At 43.9% G+C, this 16,196-nt stretch overlaps 1 protein-coding gene across 2 annotated transcripts in view; it reads right to left on the bottom strand.

Moving 5' to 3' along the window:
* Positions 1-16,196, bottom strand: part of SIN3A (SIN3 transcription regulator family member A) — a 66,417-nt gene that overhangs the window by 50,118 nt on the left and 103 nt on the right. The window contains exon 1 of one of the 2 annotated variants that reach the window (XM_060005573.1): positions 13,777-13,909. The exons of the other annotated variant lie outside the window; for it this stretch is intronic. The gene's annotated coding sequence lies outside the window, so the exon portion shown is untranslated. Of the gene's footprint in view, positions 1-13,776; positions 13,910-16,196 lie in introns of those variants that run through there. 2 annotated transcript variants of the gene reach the window in all.

Below are 16,196 nucleotides of genomic sequence, written 5' to 3'. Positions count from 1 at the left end.
TATTTATTTTGGCTGCACTGGCTCTTCATTGTGGTGTTTGGGCTCTCTAGTTTTGGCGTGCGGGCTTCCCTAGTTGCAGTACGAGGGCCCTAGAGCGTACAGGCTCAGTAGCTGCAGCGCATGTGGGCTTAGTTGCGGTATGTGGGATCTTAGTTCCCCGATCAGGGATCGAACCCAGGCCCCCTGCATTGGGTGTGTGGAGTCTTAACCACTGGACCACCAGGTAAGTCCCCAGAGCCTGGATTCTTAACTACCTCACTATCCTGCCTCACACAGAAGAGGAGAAAACAAGGAGGAAAGAAGAGTTCCTTTATTTATTTAACACACACATGCATTGAGCAACTTCAGCTTTAACGTCTCACACACTTAGCTCATTCATCCCTTCTTCAGCCTCAACCCAACAGCAGGAATGCTTTGGCAGCACTCATCCATTCAGTTAGCAAATACTCAGGGAGCAGATATGAAGGTGGTAGATGATCTCAGCCCTTGCCCTAGAAAAGCTTAAAAACTAGTTGGAAAGACCATATACAGCCTCACTAGTATTCAAAGAAATATAAAGTAAAACGATTTCCCAAAGGAACTGCCAAAAATTAAGAGAATGATGATATTCAGCGTAGGTGAGAATGCAGGGAAACACTACTGGTGTACGTTTTAATTGTTATAGACTATTTGGTTGGCAACTTGCAGGCTTTTATTAAATTTTTTAATTAAATTGAAAATGTGCATACCCTTTAATCACCTAGCAACTCCACTTCTAGGTCTCTATACTATACACCTGCCAAATATATTTACTGCAGCAAAGTATAAAAAATTTAAATGTCTATCAATAGCTAAATAAACTTGATCCATCCATATTAGGAAAACTATGTAGCAATTAGAAAGATCAGGGTTCATCTACAAGGAAAGCTGTCCTGGACATAATAAGTGAAAAGAATAAGCTACAGAATATATACAGGGTGATCTCAACACATACACAATGTACTCTTAAGATTTGTGCATTTCATTGTATATAAATCTGCATCAAAAGGAAAAGGCTAGAAACAAGCATTGAACTCTAGATAAGGAAATGCATGCTCAGGTACTTAGACGAAAGTGTAAGGAATTCTCTGGCGGTCCAGTGGCCAGGACACCACGCTTTCACTTTCAAGGGCCTGAAAAAAAGAAAGTGTACTAATGTCTGAAATGTACTTAGAATACCATCAAGAAATCAGTTTGGATTGATAGATGGAAGAATGGATAGATGGATATGATAAAGGAAGTACTGTAAAAATGGTAATGGTAAAATCCAGGTAGTGTGTATATATGGGTGTCAACTATAAAATTATATCAAATCTTGGAAGGATAAGCTAACAATACAAACTAGTTCACAAGTGGTACTAATGAGCACTAGAAACTTGGAAGGGAGAAGAAGTGTGTACAGTGAGAAAGAGTCTACGGAGAAGGTAAATGTTTAGTTATATCTTGAAAATTAGGGATGAATTAGGGCATGGGGGATACAGGATGAAATAAAAATATTACAGTAACTTTGGACTTACAGGCAATAAACAGCTATTTAAAATCTTTGCCAATTCATTCGCCCCACAAATAATTCCCGAGTGCCAGGCCCTGTGCTTTAGTGTTGGGGCTCCAGCACTGAATAGGACATTTCCTGATCCACAACAATCAAGTCTTCCATATCTAACTGCTATCAGTTGATGTGCTCCTCACAACTGTCCTGTCACACGAGCACACCCAGAAGCCTCCTATTTAGAGGCAAACTAATACTCAAAGAAATTAAGTGACGTTTTCAAGGTCACATAGCTGGTTAAAGGAACAAGATGGTAGATAGACCCTTTCTCCTTGGAATACATGATCAATCTGGAGTAGAAATGTAAGTATTTGAATGCCAAATGATGGAGCCACAAGACAGAAAACTACTTTCAAGTCCTGCTTCAGCTGACATGATTTTCGTCTGCCACTACAGTCTCCAACTGTTTCAGATCTGAAGCTTACCCTGTTATCAAAACACTAGTCTAAGAAGACGGAATTTAAAAAGCCAAAAATAAAGGCACTTTGAGGGACAGAAACTAGTAAAGAGAGACTAATGTGAACAAACAATGGCACAGAACACTACATAGTCATCTGGCCATGTGTTATAATAAAAAGTGGGAATAGCTCCAAATCATCAGGCAAAGAAATCATAATTCCCAAATAAAGTAACTAGAGCAGGATAATTCTGATATTGCAGGGGAGTATTCTGGAGTAGGGCAAGACAACTGACGAGCGAATGTGACACGTTTCGGACAAATGTTAGAAGGGCAGAGGTAAAAGCTAATCCTTTCAGAACAAGAAAAATAAAAACCAACTTTCTAGTTTTACAACCTAAATGTCTTTAATCACAATAAAGAGTTGGCCTCCTAAATATCCAGACATCTCTCCATAATTATTAGAATCCAAATGGAAAATCTAACTTTAAAGAATATTTTCATTTAAATTAAATTTCACAAATTGGCTTAAATGGAAACAATAGAATTATTTCAGTCAAGATAAGTTCAAAGTAACAGTGTGTATGGAACAAACCACCTTATTACAGAGGGTTTTAAGTCTACACGCTTTCTTTTTGAAATGCATTTAATTTATGGTTGACCCTTTAGTGCCTCTTGATTTTGTGTTGATATTATCTTGAATTAGGCACACTTTAAAGTTCTTTTATTTATATAAGAAAAAAATCTGAAATTATTCTCTTCCTGGTGGTCAACATCACATGAAATCACATAAAATTGTGCCCTGGTCAGTTTATTTCAATGAATACTCTTGAAAAATTGGAAGGCTTCTCTTCAAAAGCAAAGAAATTTTTATCAAAGCATTAAGTGAATGTAATTATTTCAACCCAGTAAAACTGCCTGCCACAGTCTACTTCAAAATCTGTCCAAAGATCCACTTCTGGATTTAAATCTGCTAGAAAATGAAAAAAGTGTTCCAGAATGAAAAAGTCAATCTATTTATATTTCCCATACTACTCAGAATAATCACTCAACAAAATTAACAACCCATTCTTCTCAAAACACCATAATATCTGATACCCAAGCCTCCCCTGAAAGTAGTTTCACATTCTTCTGATGAGGTGGTCCCCCAACCTGGGGAGATTTTGCCCCCAGGGCGCATTTGGCAATGTTGGAAGACATTTTTGGTTGTCACAATTCCAGGAGAGGGGTGCTACTGGCATCTCATGAATAGAGGCCAGGGATGTTGCCAAACATCCTACAGTGTACAGGATAGCCCCCCACAACAAAGAATCATTCAGCCCAAAATATCAGTAGTGCCAAGGTTGAGAAACGATATAATATAATGACAATCCCATTTGACATATACCTTCTGTGAACTTTGGTGGAGTTACGTCATACTACAGTGTAACAACAATTTTTAACAAGGTGACTCAGGACAATTATTTTGTATATGCAGACAATAACACTGCTTTCTTTACGACATGTGATTCACCTTTAACCCTCAGTATACCACAAAAACTTATCATTGCATTATCATTTATCATTTGGGCTAAAAATACCTTTATTAGAAATTTTAGTAAGAATTTAGGACTTGCCTGGTGGAGCAGTGTTTAAGAATCCGCCTGCCAATGCAGGGGACAGGGATTCGATCCCTGGTCCAGGAAGATCCCACATGCCGCGGAGCAACTAAGCCCGTGCGCCACAACTACCAAAGCCCACACGCCTAGAGCCTGTGCTCCGCAACAAGAGAAGCCAACGCAATGAGAAGCCGGCACACCGCAAAGAAGAGTAGCCCTCGCTCGCCACAACTAGAGAAAGCCTGTGCACAGCAATGAAGACCCAACACAGCCAAAAATAAATTAATTAATTTTAAAATAAATTAATTAGTTAATTAAAAAAAGAATTTAAACAGCAAATCCAAATTTTTATTCCGTATTTTCCTGGTTTTGAAGATATAAATACCCAAAACAGGCACTATTCTTTACAATGCAACTGACTAGTCATCAACTGTCATGGATGAACTTGGAACATAGCCATTCTATAAACTTTGATTCTAGATTTCACGTAAATCTCAAGTAAAGTTCTAGCTTACTGTCACTCTTGGGTTTTTTTTTTTCCCCCCTCACATGATCAAACACAACTTTGAAAACTTACTTCTTAATTTTGCTGAAGAGAGGACGATCATCTTTTTTTTTTTTTTTTTTTTTTTGCGGTGCCTCTCACTGTTGTGGCCTCTCCCGTCGCAGAGCACAGGCTCCGGACGCACAGGCTCAGCAGCCATGGCTCACAGGCCCAGCCGCTCCGTGGCATGTGGGATCTTCCCGGACTCGGGCACGAACCCGCATCCCCTGCATCGGCAGGCGGACTCCCAACCACTGCGCCTCCAGGGAAGCCCAGGACGATCATCTTCTACGCTCCACAAATGCAAGCGTTCTCAGTTTTAGACTAATAAATACCAATTAAACTATCAATCCAATGATTTTTCTTTTTCATTTCTACATGTTTCCTTCCAGTCACCTCCGTACACACACCTGTCTTTGGCATCTGTCCACTTACAAACCACATCAGGTAAGTTTTGGTATAAAAACATCATAAAAGATGAAAGAACACCATTGTACATGCTTTTAGCAAATTGGAATGGTTTGGATTCTTCTTGAAAATATTGCACTCTGGGGACTTCCCTGGTGGTCCAGTGGCTAAGACTCCACACTCCCAATGCAGGGGGCCCAGGTTCCATCCCTAGTCAGGGAACTAGATCCCACATGCCACAACGAAGATCCTGCATGCCACAATGAAGATTCCCGCATGCTGCAACTAAGACCCGGCACAGCCAAAGAAAGAAAGAAAGAAAGAAAATATTGCATTCTGAAGTCCTTCCTGTTGAATGACTCCTCGATGAGGACATCATACTCCCCGCCCACACCCCGCCCTCAGAAGTATATTGTCCACTCATAAATTCTTCAGTTTGAGAAAATTCATCTAGGATACTGTCATCTGAAGACTCAAAGTCTGCAGCTTGGCTTATACAATCAATTCTACCATCATCATTACAGCCTACAGTGTTGCTATCAGTTGCACTGCTTTCATCTATTAGTTCCTCTAATAACTGTGAAATGTCTTCCTGTTAGTTTTCTTGTCTTTGCCATTATTAGAGGAAAACGAAAGATTACGGGTTATCAAACATGTTGAATGAAAATGTAAAAAAACTGTAAAAACAGTAGTATAAAGAACTTTCATATCCTTTTCACCCCAAATGGTGTAACATCTTACATAATGTTTAAGATGGCATCCCCCAACTTCTTGTACACTTTCTTGAAAGATGCTGTAATGCTTTGGGCAAAGCAGTAAGAAAATTGAAGTAGTGATGACTTATTTTACTACTGCATCATCCTTCTAGGCAATTCATCATTCTTCCATTTTCTTATTATTTTAGTTTTTTTTTTTTTAGCACAGTTGGGAATAATTGATGAGTAATGCTAAAGTAATTCCTAAGATGATAAAAGACCAAAACATTTCAAGATATAGGATAACTAAGATCATCAATATCCTACAATATAGGTCAGATGTATAAGCGGTAATAGCTAAAATGAGTTTATTCCATTAAAAAGAAAATAAGTAAATTTTCTCTTCGTTCTTCTGAAGACCTCTAATAAAGAATAAAGTCATTAAATATAAATCTTTACAAGTAGTTAATACTGCTCAAAAAGAAACTCAAAAACTAATATTGGGTCTAACTGACACTGATGTTATAGGTAGAATATGGACAAGAAAATATCTGGTTCAATTCAAAAGATATTAATAATTATATCAATGTTCACATTCTGATTTGATCACTGTACTATGGCAATTCTTTGTATTATTTTTTGCAACTTCTTTTAAGCCTAAAATTATTTCAAAATGAAACGTTTAGGGACTCCCCTGGTGGTCCAGTGGTTAAGACTCCACACTCCCAATGCAGGGGGCCCGGGTTCGATCCCTGGTCAGGGAACTAGATCCCGCATGCCACAACTAAAGATCCTGCATGCCACAACTAAAAATCTCATGTGCTGCGACTATGAACTGGCGCAGCCAAATAAATAAATTTTTTTGAAGTTTTTTAAAAATTAAGTATAATAGTAGGGGAATATAAAAGAAGGAAATCATTGTGTATACCTATTCTCAAGGACATTAACATTTAGTTTGTGTGACAAGGTCTCTATAAACTAACTAGGAATGGTATAAAACAAGACTAAGTGTAACAGAAGATACACTAGCCGAAGCTATAAAGAAAGCATTATAAAGAATAGAACGCAAGGTAGTTCTTAAGATGACAGATGTGTCACTCACCTCATACCGCCTCTATCCTATTAGCTATATTTCTGCCCCTACACAGACATGGGCACACAAACTTTTAACCATCTTTGTATCCTCCACCGTGCTTAGCATAGTGCTTTGCTGTGATGGAAACCAAATCATTCATTCACACATGCATGCATCCTCTAATATTTACTGAGCACATATTATGTGCCAGGAATTGTTCTGGGAGCTAGGGATATAGATGTAAATAAAACAAAACTCTCCTCCCTCAGGAAGTTTACATTTTAGTGGGAGAAATAGACAACAAGATAATAAACAGTGTTGAGAATATCAGACAGTGACAAGTGCTAAGAAGAAAAAGCAGAAGATTTTTGAAATTTTAGACAAGGGTGACCAAAGAGTACCTCACTAATATAAAGTAACTTTTGAGTAAATGAAGTAAGGAGTTACCCATGTAGAAATCAGTAGAAGAACCATTATAGGCAGAGGGGACAGCAAACACGAAGACTCTGATATACATATGTGCTTGGTATTTTCCGAGAAAAGCAAAAAGGCCACGTAGTTGGAGCAGAATGGAGGAAAGAGAGACTAGTAGGAAATGAAGTCAGAGAGGTAATGGAGTTGGGGGTAGTAGATAGGGAGCATACCGTGTTTGTTCTCGTAGGTCATAATAAGAACTCAGACTGAAATGGGAAGCCGTTGGAGGGTTTTAAGCAGAGAATCACTTGGGTTGCTATCAATATGTTAAGAACAGACTGAAGAGGGGCAATAACAAAGCAAAGAGAACAGTTAAGGTGCTACTGATATAACCCAAGCTAGAGATGTTAGTGGCACTCACTGCTGTAGTTGGGGGCTAGGGGGTGGTATCAAGTTGGTCAAATTCTGGATAGTATTTTGAATAGAGAGCAAATAGTATTTATTTGCTGATAGACCACGTGTGAAAAAGAGAGAAGTCAAAGATGCCTGTTAGATATCCAAGAGGAAATATGAAGTGGGCCACTGGATTTGTTCATCTACAGTACAAAGGAGAGGTCCCCAGGGAGAGACAGAAATTTGAGCGTTATCAGTATTGTTTAGATTTTGGAAAGCTAATACGGCGCATAGAGTAGCTCTCTATAATCACGCACGTTCACATTTCTGTACCAAGTGGGACAGCGTAGAACAGGTTGTCCCCCTAAATTAGTTGTGGAACCAAACTTACCAAAAAACAAACAAACAAAAATTCTTGCATTTCAGAGCTGCAGACAAGAGACTGTGGCTCCATATATCCTTCAACAGCCTGCAAGTCAATAAGCCTGGCACCTGGAGGATACCAGCAGGACTAAGGAAACATCCATTGCCACGAAGCTGATAAATACAAGTAACATGCAGGCACACACACAGAAGAGGGGGTGAGGAGTACAAAAGCAAAAGAAGGGAGGGGCAAAAAAGAGATGTATCAGTTAGGAACTGCTACCAATAAACGCCTAACTAATTTTGAAGCCAACTGCCAACTAAACAGAGGTATCCTCTAGTTAGCAAACTTTAAAATGCCAACAGAGTTCAGGCTGTAAACTACTTATCTATCACCTGTGTGCCAGCATTGTCCTAGGCACTGAGGCTATCAAGAAAGTAAAGTCCCAATCTAGATGAACTGTGAGCCACTGTATAGCTCTCCCTGATGAAAACCAGTATCAGGTTGTTGACCTGCAAATATACAAGGACAAAAAAAAAAAAAAAAAATCTGCATTTGGTTATAACTGACAACAAATCCCACTGGGCATGTCTTTTGTGTGATTTTTTGTTTTGTTTTGTTTTGTTTTTTTGGGGGGGGGGCGTGTCTTTTGAAGAAAGATCCCAAAAGAAAGTTACAAAACTAAAGAAAGTCAAAGTTTTTTTTGTAATGTGTTGTTAAAAGACAATCGAACAGATAACTGTATAAAGACAATTAAAATTCATATTTAAAAAGAAAGATGTCTGTCAGAAAAACAAAACTCCTTGAGACATTTGGAAAGAATATAATGTAATAATGGCAGAACCCTGATTCAGACTACCCAAGTATGCTGCTAGATGAATTTCATTATTTGACCTTAACCTCAACAAAAAACAAACACCCAGAATTAATTACTTAAACTGTAACAAGAAAAAGATTAAAATCCTAAGATATTACCTCTACTACTCACTTATTAAAGTAGCAGAAACAGGAAGGCATGTGAAAGAAAAGAAGTATTAGGAAATAATAGTTGACCATATTAATAATATATCTTCAGCTTGACAGAGTAACAGCAACAAGTTATGCCAAGTCCATAATTTCTTCACTGTGATTCTTAACTACCTTCCAAAGCAGTAGAAGCAATCACATCTGCGAACTGAAGAGAATAGGATGCACAAACTCTGGAAGAGAGACAATTCATGTGCCATTTTCAATACAATGCCACCCCTTCTAACATTCCAAAGCACTCTCTGGGGGTATTTTGAGCCTAACAACTCCCTTAAACTAGATGTATGATTTCAGACTCCTCCCTCCTGTTTCTCATTCAGTGTCCCCTCTTCCTCTTCCCACCAAAAGGTGGGCTCTCCTCTGAATTCCTTACAGCTCTTTGCACTTGACTCTTATGCACTCAACCTACACTGATGTGTAGTAAAATCATATTATATGTATATTTACCTTTCCTTCTAAGACTGTAAACTTCTTGGGAACAGAGACTCTTCCTGTGTCAGTCCAGAGCTATTTTAGATGCTCAATAACCTTTAAAATTGTGAATCACTCTGTTGTACACCTGAAACTTACATAATATTGTACATCAACTATACTTCAATTAAAAAAAAAGGTGGTCAAGAATGCATGTTGAGGGCTTCCCTGGTGGCGCAATGGTTAGGAATCTGCCTGCCAATGCAGGGGACACAGGTTCAAGCCCTGGTCGGGGAAGATCCCACATGCCGTAGAGCAACTAAGTCCATGCGCCACAACTACTGAGCCTGTGCTCTAGAGCCTGCGAGCCACAACTACTGAAGCCCACGCGCCAAGAGCCTGTGCTCCGCAACAAAGAGAAGCCACTGCAATGAGAAGCCCGCGCACCGCAACGGAGAGTAGCCCCCGCTCACCGCAACTAGAGAAAGCCCATGCACAGCAACGAAGACCCAATGCAGCCAAGAATAAATTAATTAAATAAATTAAGAGGAAAAAAAAAAGAACGCATGCTGAGGGACTTCGCTGGTGGTCAAGTGGTTAAGAATCCACCTTCCAATAAAGGAGATGCGGATTCAATCCCTGGTCAGGGAACTAAGATCCCACATGCCACTGGGCAAATAAGCCCTCACGCTGCAACTACTGAGCCCACGTGCTCTGGAGCCTGCGCACCACAACCAGAGAGAAGCCTGCACACCACAATGAAAGATCCCACGTGCTACAACTAAGACCCAACACAGCCAAATAAATAAATTTTAAAAAAGAATGCATGTTGACTCAATTTACCTTTAGAACCTGAATCCCAATCTTTTCCCCCAATGTGCTTTCAAAAGCACATTGCTGGGGACTTCCCTGGTGGTCCAGTGGCTAAGACTCCACACTCCCAATGCAGGGGGCCTGGGTTTGATCCCTGATCAGGGAACTAGATCCCACATGCGGCAACAAAGGGTTTGCATGCCGCAACTTAAGATCCCTCATGCGGCAACAAAGATCCTGCGTGCCACAACTAAGACCCAATGCAACCAAATAAATAAATATTTAAAAAAAAAGCACATTGCTGCTTCCTCCAAAAATTAAACATAAAATTACCATACGACCTAGCAATTCCACTTCTGGGTATATATCCAAAAGAATTCAAAGCAAGTACTTGAAGAGATATTTATACACCCATGTTCACAGCCGCATTACTCACAATAGCCAAGAAGTGGAAACGACCCAAACGTCTATCAACACATGAATAGATAAACAAAATGTGGATGATGGTGATGACTGCCCAACAATGTGTATGTACTTAATATCACTGAATTGTACATTTAAAAAATAGATAAAATCATAAATTTTACATTATATATGTTTTACGACAAGTGGGGGAAAAAAAAACCCCACGTTGCTCCTTCTCCATTTACTACCCTTAGACCAGAGGCAGCTGAAGTATAGCATTAAGAGTGTGGACTCTGGAACCAGAATGTCTGGGTTCGAATTCTGGATTAGCCACTTAGCATATGTCTAACTTCTCTTTCCCACTGTTTCCTCACCTTTAAAACATAGATTTCATAGTACCCACTACATAGGGTTGTAGTGAAGATTAAACAGATTAATAAATATATAACACTTAACTCAGTGCCTGGGGGGTAGTAAAGGGCTCGATAAATGTTAAGTTCTCTTATTATTATTCAAGGAGACAGAGGGTGTAGTTCGAAAAAGCATTTAACATCATCTATATAAGAATCTACAGAAAATAAAGCTTAACAAACTTTTGGTTGATGGAGTTATCCAGAAGAGTAAGAAAGCCTTTGAAAGCACTGCACTAGATTACTGAATGCCATGGACATAATCTTTTAATTCCAACTAAAATTCACAGCCATTAATATCTGCCTCGAATAGCCCTCCAGTATCTTGTCTGTTTGCACTTAAGATGTAAACATGACTATGCTTTGCCAGGAATTTTATCAAATTACTACACACCACCTTCCTTAAAAAAATAAAATTTTGGGGCTTCCCTGGTGACGCAGTGGTTGAGAGTCCGCCTGCCGATGCAGGGGACACGGGTTCGTGCCCCGGTCCGGGAGGATCCCACATGCCGAGGAGCGGCTGGGCCCGTGAACCATGGCCGCTGAGCCTGCGCGTCCGGAGCCTGTGTTCCGCAACAGGAGAGGTCACAACAGTGAGAGGCCCACGTACCGCAAAAAAATTAAAAAAAATAAATTTTTTTTTACTCTTTAGGTGAAAACATCTTAATTACAAAATGCAAATCTCTCTAGGGTCTCTGACTCTGACAAAACTATAGTATATGATACTGATATTTGAAGAGAGAAAAAGCATTTATGAAAACTTTCCTAATACAGCATATCCAGGCTCTTACTTGAATTCTTAAAGCCTATGTGGGACTTCTGACTCTGGTTCGCCAACAGACACCATATTCTTTTTTTTTTTTAAATAACTAAAATTATTTATTTATTTATTTTTGGTTGCGTTGGGTCTTTGTTGCTGCATGCAGCCTTTCTGTAGTTGTGGTGCGCGGGCTTCTCATTGAGGTGACTTCTCTTGTTGCGGAGCACAGGCTCTAGACACGCAGGCTTCAGTAGTTGTGGCACGTGGGCTCAGTAGTTGTGGCTCGCAGGTTTCAGTAGTTGTGGCACACGGGCTTCAGTAGTTGTGGTGCACGTGCTTAGTTGCTCCACAGCATGTGGGATCTTCCCGGACCAGGGATCGAACCCGTGTTGCCTGCATTGGCTGGCAGATTCTTAACCACTGCACCACCAGGGAAGTCCCAACATATTCTTTAAGGGTATAAATTAGGTCTTTTATGTTTCCCAGCACACAGCATTGCAAATGGTAGGTACAATTATGTGTTGACCAAACTTTCCCAATGGTAAATTCTCCACTCTTTTCACAAACTTTGTCAGTTTATGGCATCAGGAAAAACACCCAGGTTTTCTGCCTCCACACCAGTTCTACCACAGTCACCATAAACCAAACTAAAAAGCTACTGTTGCCATTGCTACTTCTTTAGCTAAGAAGGTGAGACTTAATCTCTTCACATGAGTATAGCACACGGCACCACGCTCTCAGTCCCAACTGAGCAAAGCACAAACCTAGAATTTAACTTCAGTTCAGCTAAGTAGCCAGAGGGCTTGCTCAGATATTAGTGCATAAATAAACATATTTGTTCCTTGTTTAATTTCTCATGAAAAATATCGAAAACACAAGTAATTTCTCTTAAGAAAAGATAATGTCTCAACTCAGAGCAAAACCCTCAATTAAACTGGTTCATTAAACTTGAAATGTCCTAAGGCAATTTCCCAATACAGGTTGGAGGGCAACAAGTCACATACACAAGGCTACACTAGTCCTCGATTTCACCCTACTCTCTGTAAAAAAATAGGGCAAGAACAGTGTTTTATAGAATATAAATAGAAAGTGGTCTAGATGTTCTAACAGAATTACATAAAACAAGCAGACTTTTCAAGAACATCTGAAGCTACCTAAATTGCAACTTATTTATTTGAGAAATTAAATAACAGAACCACCAGTACAATTAAAGCATTCAAAAATGCAGAAGCTGAGGAAATTGGAGTATTTCATTCAAAGTCTGAGTTTTAAAAAAAAAATCACCATCTTCTATAAAAGATCATTTTTTTAATATAATGTAAGTCCAACCCTTCCTTTTCTAAATTTCAGCCTTGGGAAGAGGAGTTTGCACATCCTTTTCTTGGCTAACTGGGTTTGAAGTTCTAAGGCACCGAAATAGTGGCGAAGTCTAACTACCCACCATCCCATTGGCTCAGAGGAAACCCCGCCCCGTACAGCCACGGTAACCCAACATCAAGGGAACTCCAGGAAAGGTTGTCCCCGGCCACATTTCTAGTCTCTGATGAGTCTCTGCCCCTCCCCCCACCATCACCGCTGCGGAAGCACGGTCTCAGCACGAGCAGCACTCGACCGCAGACTGCAACGAAAGGACCTTGAGCACCTCGCCCCAATAATTACAACCGAGAGGGGAGGGGCGGGGACCACGATCCCACTGTCCAGGCTGCATGGTGCCATCCATGCTGCACCAAGAAAAGCAGACACAACAGCTCTGGCACCTGACCCTCGTGCCCCAGGCAAAAGGCATGGCTGAGCCACAAGAGAAAGCCCTGACATCTCCACAGTTTGCAGTCTGGGGGCCCCTCCCACCCCAAAGAGACGTAGGGCGGGGCAGATCTAGGCGCCGCGACTCCCAGCCAGACCGGACAGCGGGCTTTCCCGAGCCCCGCCTCACTTGCCAAGGAGGCGGAAACCCGCGGAAGGGGGAGGACGACCAGGGGGAGTGGCATCGCCGCTCCATACTGCCCCTCCGGCCAACCGGATCCCGGGAAGGCGGAGGAAGGCGGACTTCACGCCCCCTCCCTGCCGCGCCCCGAAGCCACAAGCGGGAGACCCCCCAGGCCGTCCCTTCATCCCAGCAGGCCAGTGCAAGGCCGCCCAGCCGAGGCCCCGCCCAACCCGGGAAGACCGGAGGGGTGGTCGACCGCAAACAGCACTTAGCACAGGGCCCAGCCCCGCCCCTTTCTCCACAATCGCACGCGCGCGCCGGCCCCGCCCCTGAGCGGCGGCGCGAGAGCCCGCCCCCTCCGCGCGCACCGGGACTACGCTCTCCTCCCCCTCCCGCACCGAGAGCTACCCCGCTCCGCCCCCCACCCCCCTCACACATCCACACGCCTCCCGCCCGCCTGGTCTACGGGAAGCCGAGGAGGTCAGTCCCCCCCAAAAATACACACCCTCGAGTCCGGCGTTACCCGCTACCAGGCTCCCTGCCCCGACCCCGGCCCGGCGTGCTCTCACCGCAAAGCTGCTTCGGCCGCTCTCACTGCGTCTCCCTCCTAGCATGAGCCTCAGGCTCAGCACGGAGGCCCCGAGAAACGCGCGGGGCACAGGCCCGCCAAAGCGGACTGGCAGCCTCCTCTCCGCTAACGAAGCGGTCACAGGCCCCAGTGCCCAGACTGGGAAGGAGAGAGGGAGGGAGGGAGGGAGGGAAACTCCAAGGGGGGAAGGGGAGGGGGGGAAGATGGAGAAACCGTCTCCGCCGCCTCTACCGCCGCGGCCGCTTCTCTGTTACCCGGGAAATCCCGCCCACTCACCCGGCCCGCCCCGCAGAGGGAAGACTCAACTTCGCTCCGCACAGGCCGTACTATCCGCCTGTCAAAGGTTTAGCCAATCGCTGCACCCTGGCTGCCGACTACCCGCCCCTTCCCCCCCGGCTGGGAGGGCAGTGGGGGGGGGAAAGCCGCTCACCTTCTCCACGCCCCTATTGGCGGGGAGCTTCCCTAACTCAACCCCGCCTATTGGAGACGAATTGCTGAATCCCACCCCCAAGCCGCAACACTATTGGAGGAGGCAGGGAAGCTCTTCACGCCTCATTGGAGGACTCCATATGTCCCGCCCCTTGCCCTCTCAGCTACAGGCCCAACAACTCCGCTCCCGCCCTCGCCAGTCATTGCATTGGAAGGCTACCCCTAGCTCTCTGGCTGCCCCAGGAAGGTAAGTAACCGATGTGGGGTAAAAATGTCCGTGAGATAGTCTCCTCCTACCGCACCGCCGGGCCAGGCCCCGCCCCCAACCATCGGATTGGGTATCTCGACGCCGGTAGGAGCCTCTATTGGCTAGGATGCCCGTCTAGGAAGAAGCTGACTCCGCCCTGCGCGAGGAGGCTGAACCTTAGCAGTCCTTTTGTGGAATGTTTACACTAGAGACTGAAGCGCAGAGAGTTCCAGGGCCTGAAACAGGAGGTGGTGCGGAGCTCAGCAGCGGGAATTCGATGCCCTGGGATTTGTAAGGGAGAGGCAGCAGCATCAGGACCCCCTTACAAAAAATGATAAAGAGAACCTCATCATTCCCATCCAGTTCTCTACAATTTACATTTCCGCACACTGCCTCCTTGTAAACACAAATATACGGAGCAGCCGACAGCTCCTTTCAGTAAGTATAGAATACAAGATTAAGGGCTGGAGACCAAAATCGAGGAATAGCCCCAGGGGTTGTTCAGCCCGCGGTGGCTGCATACTTCTATCGCCGACACTCCCTAAACCTGAATATGCAGTCCTAAGAGGGCGGAGATAACCAAAATGAGGGCAGGGCCCTAAGAGCCAACGCCCTGGCAAGCCTCCGGAAGGCGGAGCGTGAAGCGTAAGGCATTAGCGATCTCCAGAGTAGAGCTGGAGGAATCAAGACTCGAAGAACTGAGGAAGGAGACCAAACAGGCCACGGCATAAATGAATCCTACGCCACACTTAAAGAGAAATGATAAAAATTCCAGAGTTGGGGACAATAATAAGAACAGCTGTTCCCTCCTTCTTGGCCAACGAGTGTTAATGACAGTCCCTAGGCGCTCTCTGTGTAGGTAATATGGCCTTGAACAGAGAGACAAAGTGCTTGCGATACCTAGGTGGCTTTTATTTATTCACTAAATAGGGCGAACTGACGCTGGCCTTGCTTCGGGGGGCGCTCACGGAGCGCCAGGAGGGGAGGGGGCGGGACTAGAGTTTTCCCGCTCTCTTCCGCAAAAAGGCTACTCCCCCAAGAGAGCTGAGTCAGTATCCAAGAGGCAGGCCCCAGGTAACTCACTCCTAGGTCCTACCTTGTCCTCCCTCTGCAATCTGCCGGAGACCACAAGAAATGAGCGCTGGCAACAGGTGGGCCTGACTCCCAAGCCGCAAGGACAAGGCAGCGAACTGTGAACTCCATGAATAGCCGACAGATGGGAGCAGCCTCGCCGGGAGCTAAGCCCTGCCCCAGAACCGAGCTCAAAAAATAAGTCACACCAACGAAACAAACGAGACCCCCAGGCCAAACCTCTAGGAGGTTACGAAGAAGAGGTAATTATGCAGAACTGACCGAGGGCTATTTTAAATTTGGGCCGTCCTCCGCTCCCTGGACTGGGTGCCACACGGCGCTCCCACCTGGACATCAAGAACCACTTGGAACCCAAGCATAATTGGGCCGCCCTCGACTTTTCTGTCAACAGGGGATGAGCTGCCCTGGGTCTTGCCTAAGGCATCCAGGCCAATCCTAAGTTGCTCAGAGTTTTTGATAAAGCCAAGCAAGGACAGCGGCTGCCTTGTGCTGGGAAGAAAACACACTGCCAGCGTCCGCAGCGTTCTCAAGCTTAAGCCTAGGGCGATTTCCAGGAAGTCGAGAGTCGCGGGAAAAGCCAGGCCACAGGGGCACAACTTTAGTACTTGGCGAGGAAGGATAGACCCCACACC

Source organism: Delphinus delphis, chromosome 2 (assembly GCF_949987515.2).
Source record: "Delphinus delphis chromosome 2, mDelDel1.2, whole genome shotgun sequence".
Classification (NCBI taxonomy): Eukaryota; Metazoa; Chordata; class Mammalia; order Artiodactyla; family Delphinidae; genus Delphinus; species Delphinus delphis.
Note: the sequence above shows the minus strand (reverse complement) of the source record. Positions and strands in the feature narration are given on the sequence as shown.